The sequence below is a fragment of the Mastomys coucha genome, unplaced genomic scaffold (assembly GCF_008632895.1).
Source record: "Mastomys coucha isolate ucsf_1 unplaced genomic scaffold, UCSF_Mcou_1 pScaffold14, whole genome shotgun sequence".
In the NCBI taxonomy this organism is placed as follows: Eukaryota; Metazoa; Chordata; class Mammalia; order Rodentia; family Muridae; genus Mastomys; species Mastomys coucha.
In genome coordinates this window covers 38493321-38500233 of record NW_022196896.1, presented here as the reverse complement: position 1 = coordinate 38500233, position 6913 = coordinate 38493321, and positions in this window count along the sequence as shown.

The window sequence follows — 6913 nt, the reverse complement described above, 5'->3', positions numbered from 1 at the left end:
AGGAGGAGGAGGAGGAGGAGGAGGAGGAGGAGGAGGAGAAGAAGAAGAAGAAGAAGGAATGGCCTCTGTCCACAGCTAACATCTAGTTCGGCACATAAGAAGCAGAGAGCCTTAAGTCTTTTATAACCTCAAAGCCCACTCTCTAGTCTCACATCCTCCAACAAAGCCAGACCTCCTAAACATTACCAAATAGTTCTATTAACTACAAATCAAACCTCCAGACATATCCTGTAAGAGCTATTTTTATTCAAACCACCACATACCACTGCCTGGCCTCCAGAAGTCTAGGGTCATATTTTAATGCAAAATGAGTTTATTCTAACTTCAAAACTTCCAATTGTCTTTCACAGTCTCAACACCTTTCAAAAGTCCAAGGTCTCTTCTATGACCCAAGGCAATATCTTAGTTGTAACACTGTAAAGTCAAAACATCCTTCATAGTGTGGCTCAAAATATACATTACCATTCCAAAAGGTTCATAGTGAGGAAATACTTGACTAAAGAAACAAAATCAATAGCTGAGTAGTACTCCATTGTGTAGATGTACCACATTTTCTGTATCCATTCCTCTGTTGAGGGACATCTGGGTTGTTTCCAGTTTCTGGCTATTATAAATAAGGATGCTATGAACATAGTGGAGCATGTGTCCTTATTACCTGTTGGAGCATCTTCTGGGTATATGCCCAGGAGTGATATAGCTGGTCCTCAGGTAGTACTATGTCCAGTTTTCTGAGGAACCACCAAACTGATTTCCAGAGTGGTTGTACAAGCTTACAATCCCACCAGCAATGAAGGAGTGTTCCTCTTTCTCCACAACCTCGACAGCATCTGCTATCAACTGAGATTTTTATCCTAGCCATTCTGACTGGTGTGAGGTGGAATCTCAGGGTCATTTTGATTTGCATTTCCCTGATGACTAAGGATGTTGAACATTTCTTTAGTTGCTTCTCAGCCATTTGGTATTCTTCAGTTGAGAATTCTTTGTTTAGCTCTGTACTCCATTTTTAAATAGGATTATTTGGTTCTCTGGAGTCTAATTTCTTGAGTTCTTTGTATATATTGGATATTAGCCCTCTATCAGATATAGGATTGGTAAAGATCTTTTCCCAACTTGTTGGTTGCCATTTTGTCCTATTGACAGTGTCAATATCTAATTAAAAAAAAGAAGCAAAACCAAATTCTGTGAAAGAAAACTCCAAATTCTGAGACTCCAAATCAGATGTTAAAGGGTTTATTTTATAGCTTTTCTCTTCCAGCTTTTCTGACTGTAGCATACTTCTCTTTCTGAGGCTAGTTGTATACTCTGACTCTCTCCTTGGCAGATATCTTATGGCTCTAGCATCTCCAACATCTTGTATATTCCAATAAACATCTGGCTTCACTTTCAGAACTGTGCAAATGGCATCTCAGGGTCTCTATGAAGGGATCTTCTTGACACAGTAGTTCTCCTAGTCATTAAGCAAGATTCCCACTCTCTTCACTTTTTTATCTTTCATGATTCTAAATCCAGAACCACATGGACAGCACTGGCATGTTCCAATGCCTGCTTTTGGTGGAAGCTGGCTCCCTACATTTGCAGAAACTTCTCTTTGTTGTTTTTTAGAGCAGAAAATTCTTCCAGCTTCTCCATTTTACAGGTTAGAAGCTCACCTTGGTTGAGTCTTTCCCTGAGGCACCCCTCCCTTTGTTCTGAAAGGCCCCCAGAGTCTTTCTCTCAGGACCCCCACCCAAAGACCACCAAGATTCCGAAGTTCATTGCAAAAGCAAGAGGATTTTTATTGTTCTGCTGTGCTGGGGTTCAGCTGCCTTTGGGAAGGAGCGGAACCCCAGGTGACTGTTATGGTAAGTATTTAAGCCCCAAAACTGCAAGCAGGTGGGGTTTAGGGGAATTCCAGTATCCATGACCTCTATGTTAATTGGCTCGTTTACCTATCTTGGCAATGGATGCTCTTTGTGGTTGGCCATTTCCTAGAATGCTGAGTTCTGAGGAATGGTCTCAGGGCCTCTGGGGTCAGTTTCTCACAATCCTATTGCAACCTCTGGGGTCAGTTTCTCACAATCCTATTGCAGCCTCTGGGGTCAGTTTCTCACAATCCTATTGCAGCCCCTGGGGTCAGTTTCTCACAATCCTATTGCAGCCTCTGGGGTCAGTTTCTCACAATCCTATTGCAGCCTCTGGGGTCAGTTTCTCACGAACCTAATGCAGCCAGGGATCAGCCAGTATTTTTCCATGGCCTTCCATTCCCCTCTTCTTCTAGTAACTGATTTTAATCTTGAAATTTATAGATCTGACTCTACTCATGGGTTATATTGTTGTCTAAGCATTAACACTTGTACAGCACTAATTCTTACTCTAACAAAGGCAGCTAAGCGATTAAGAATACAAGGTCCAAAAGTGAATATAAGAAGTAATATGATCAAGGGTCCCATTATGAACCAAGGAGACCTATTGAACCGTGACTCAAACCAGCCCTGTTGGTTTTCTCTTTCTCATTGTCTGTTGGCTAGCCTTTCTCTTAATTTATTAAGATTGTCAGTTATGACTCCTGAGTGATCTATGTAGAAACAGCATTCTTCTTTTAAGGCAGCACACAGTCTGTCCTCTTTAAGAAAAAGGAGGTCAAGTCCCCATCTGTTTTGGAGAACTACTTCTGACAGTGAAGCCAATGACTCTTTTAACTTTGCTATGGAGTCTTCAAGTAGTCTAATATCAGTTTCTATGGCTTGCCTAAGGCCAGCATAATACTGAGGCTGCTGGATGAGAGCTGAAGTGCCTGTCCCTATACCTGTTGCTACTCCTATTTCTAGCAGTACAGGAAGGGTCACTGTGACCAGTTCTCTTTTAACTGTTTTTGCTTTCAAACTCATCCAGGAAAGAGGAGTCAGTATAGTACAGCAACCTTGACACTAATTAGACTAAAACACAAAAATCATTTTTAACAATGAGCACAGGGGGATAGATGCATGGAGTGAGGCCTGACTCACAGGCCCACCAACCATTAATGGGTGGGAGCAGGTACCTAGTGTCAATAGGTGGAGTTAATTTTTATGGTTTTTGAACATAGGTGAACTTTGTCTGCAGGGGGTGTACCTATGCATAAGCCTTGTCCTGTGACAGAGGATAGGATCAGCTTAACCTGATTATTGGGAGCCCAACAGCAGGAGCTAGAATCATGAGAGCTGGATAAGTTCCCTTCTATCCCAGTGGCCTCACAGTAAGGGGTGGGGAGGTACTGCATGACACAGCCAACAGGACTCAGTGACATTGGGGTTGGTAGCATTAAGAACTTGGAAGGCTTGTTGGACTAAAGTTACTACAGTATCAGCAGTAGAGAATCCCTGGCTGAGTGGGAGTGGAGTGGATGGGTCTGGGGTTCCTGTTATAGAACCCGTTACAGGGGTAAACCCAGCTTTTGGGGCGAGGGTTGGTGCCTTAGGGATCATGGGGACTTTAGGCCTCAAAACAGGGTTAGGCCTTAGCTGGGTGGGAGGTGGAGACTCAATCTTTAGTCTGATGCTAAACAGTAGCCCTTGGTCATAGAAGTTGAGGTCAAACCTGAGGCTCCATTCATGTCCCCTTATCCAGGTTTGGGTCTCTTTTCCTCTGTCTGTGAATGAGATCTATAGTGGGTAGCACCAGTCACACTTACATTGTTCTACAGAGGGTGCCTTGTCCCAGCCTAAGACAGTATAATTAGCTGTTACCTGGATATAATCCCAGCTAGAATGAGGTTTCCAATATGTTTGCTCTATTGTCTCACAGCCCCAACTTTTACAAAAGAAATCAGACTTACCCCTGCACTTTGGGTTAAGGTGCCTGGGTTGGTGGTACCCCAGGCAAACATAAAATTCTCGTTTTTGGAGCATACTTCTGTAGTGTCCATTGCAACAACCCCCCCCATTGCCTCCTATGATGTGTCTAGTAGTCTGAATCACACTGACAAGGGACCCGTTGGAGTTCTGTATGCCCCTCCAGGTCCCAGCCTATAACTCCAACCGCCAGCTTACAAATGTGCGTAGATCAAGCCACCAAGTTTAAGGGGGTTTAAGAGAGGCCGTTGACCAGACAGCTTCACCAGCTTGAGACAGAACCTCCCAGGTTAGGAGTTGGGGTTGGTGTGGGCTGCCCTGAGAGGGGGTAACATGAAGTGGGGGGGAACAAGCAACACCAGTGTAAGTAAGATTAGTCCTTGTGACATCGCAGCTTCAGCTTGAGGGGATTGTCCATCTTGGTCACTCGCCATTCCGATCCAGGATTCAGAGCTGGCTTGACATGCGAAACGTGGATCCAGGCAGCGATACGGTCTACTTTGAGAGTGGTGGGCGTGGTCAGGAGAATGGTGTAAGGTCCCTTCCACTGAGGCTCAAGGCTGTTGGTGTGATGCCTTCGGATGTAGACCAAGTCTTCCACACTGAAGGGGTGGATCTCTATATCTGGTCCTGGGTGGTAATGGTCTGCTAGCCGAGCCCACATGTCTCTCTGAACCAGTTGGAGTCCTTTTAGCCTAGTGTACAGATCAGAATCATCAACCTGGCTAGGATCAAAACTGTCTGTCATGAACAAGATGGAATGGGGGGACCCATATAGTATCTCAGAGGGGGTCAAGTTAAAAATGGAAGGAGTGTTTCTGACACGGAAGAGGGCTAAGGGAAGGAGCATTGTCCAGTCTGTACCGCCAGTCTCTAAGGACAATTTAAGGTTTCTTTCAGAGTTGTGTTCATTCTTTCTACCTGACCTGAACTCTGGGGTCTGTAAGCACAATGTAAATGCCAGTTGGTCCCTAGAAACTTGGCCACATCCTGACTTACCTGGGCCACAAATGCCGGACTGTTATCAGACCCTAGTACCTTAGGTGCTCCAAACCACTGGACTATTTCTTCAAGGATCTTCTTTGCCACAGTCTTTGCAGTCTTATTTTTGGTAGGGAAGGCTTCTACTCATCCTGAAAAGGTATCTATAAAAACTAGCAGATATTTGTTACCATATTTAGCAGGTTTTAACCTCTGTAAAGTCAACCTCCCAGTAGAGTCCTGGTCGGTCTCCTCTTAGCCTGTGTCTGACCTGGGCTTTTAGATGCCCAGCATTAACCTTTTGGCAAGGTACAAATGATTTTACAATCTCTTCAGAGGCTCTTTGGGCACCAGGGTGTTCTTCCTTGTCAAGCAGAGCAACCAATTTCTTGGCGCCTAAGTGAGTCCATTGATGCATCTGTTTTAGGAGTTGGTTAATTTTCTGGTCTTTGCTCAATTTGGGAGGTGAAGCAGAGTGAGTTAAAATAGGAGCTAGGTTAGAGAGTTCAGCAGCTGGACTCAGGGCTGCCTGGTCGGCCGTATTGTTCCCTTGCGTGACCTTAGTCCGATTTCTCTGATGACCTGGGCAGTGAATGATGCTGACCTTTGATGGTAGCATGAGGGCTGAAAGCATGTTTAGAATTTCTTGCTTATTTTTAATTTCTTTCTCAGCTGAGGTCAAAAGTCCACGTTGCTCGTAAATGGCCCCATGGACTTGCACAGTGGCAAAAGCATACCGGCTGTTAGTATAGATGTTTACTTTTTGTCCTTTTGCCATTTCAAGAGCCTTAGTCAAGGCTATAAGTTCAGCTTCCTGCATCGAGGTTCCTGGTGGGAGTGTCTGAGACCAGAAAGCTCCTGTCCTGTCTACTACTGCTGCCCCCGCCCGCCTCTCACCATTTTGTAGGCAGCTGCTCCCATCTGTGAACCAAGTCAAATCAGTATCTGAAAGGGGCTGATCAGTTAGATCTAGTCTAGTTCCATGAGCATGGGCAAGGGTCTGTTGGAAATCATGTTCTACAGATGTGGTCTTGTCCGCCTTGGGAAGCAGGGTTGCCGGGTTGAAAAGGGCTGCTGGGGTAAATCTTATCTAATCCGAATTGAGGAGCAGAGTCTGGTAGTGGGTCATCTGTGTGTTGGTGAGCCAATGCTTGGGAGGCTGACAGACCACACTTTCTAAGGCATGAGAGGCCGTGATGGCCAAGTCCTGACCCAAAGTCAGTTTATCTGCATCTTTGACCAGGAGGGCAACTGCTACCATAGCTCTTAAACAACTAGGCCATTCTGCTGCCATGGGTTTGAGCTTCTTTGATAGGTAAGCCACCGGTTGGTCCCAGGGGCCTAGTCTCTGGGTGAGGACCCCTTTGGCTATCCCTTTAGCCTCCACTGTGAACAGGTGAAATGGCCTGGTCACATCAGGCAGTCCCAAGGCCTGGGCCAATAACAGCACCCTTTTGATTTTGTCAAAGGCCTATTGTTACTTGGGCCCCCATGTGAAGGGGGTCCTAGCCTTAGCTCAATGGGTAGAGGGGTGCTGCCATTTCAGAAAACCCTGGTATCCAGAGTCTACAGAACCCTATGGTCCCCAGGAACTGGCATACCTGGTGAGGGTCTTTTGGTGGGGAAATCTGTGAGACTGCTTTCTTTCATGCTTCTGACAACCACCTCTGTCCATCTTTAAGGAGGTACCTCAAGTAATTAACCTGCTGTTGGTGGATCTGAGCCTTCTTGGTAGAAGCCCGATATCTAAGAGTTCCAAGCTCAGACAGCAAGTCCCAAGTCTTTTGATGGCACTCTTGCTCCATGTTCACAGCCAGTAAGAGATCATCTACATATTGGAGTAGAGTTACCTGGGGGTTGGAGGCCTCAAAATGTGCAAGGTCTTGGTGTAGGGCCTCATCAAAGATGGTGGGTGAATTCTTGAACCCCTGAGGCAGACTGGTCCAGGTCAGTTGTCTGGAAATCCCCAGCTCTGGGTCTTTCCACTCAAAGGCAAACAGGGGCTGGCTGGAAGCACTGAGTCTTAGACAGAAAAAGGCATCTTTCTTTTTTTTTTTCAGTGAAACAGCTGCTGCACATACCTTTATTGGGGTGGGCTTGTGTGAATACACTTTATTCAGGGA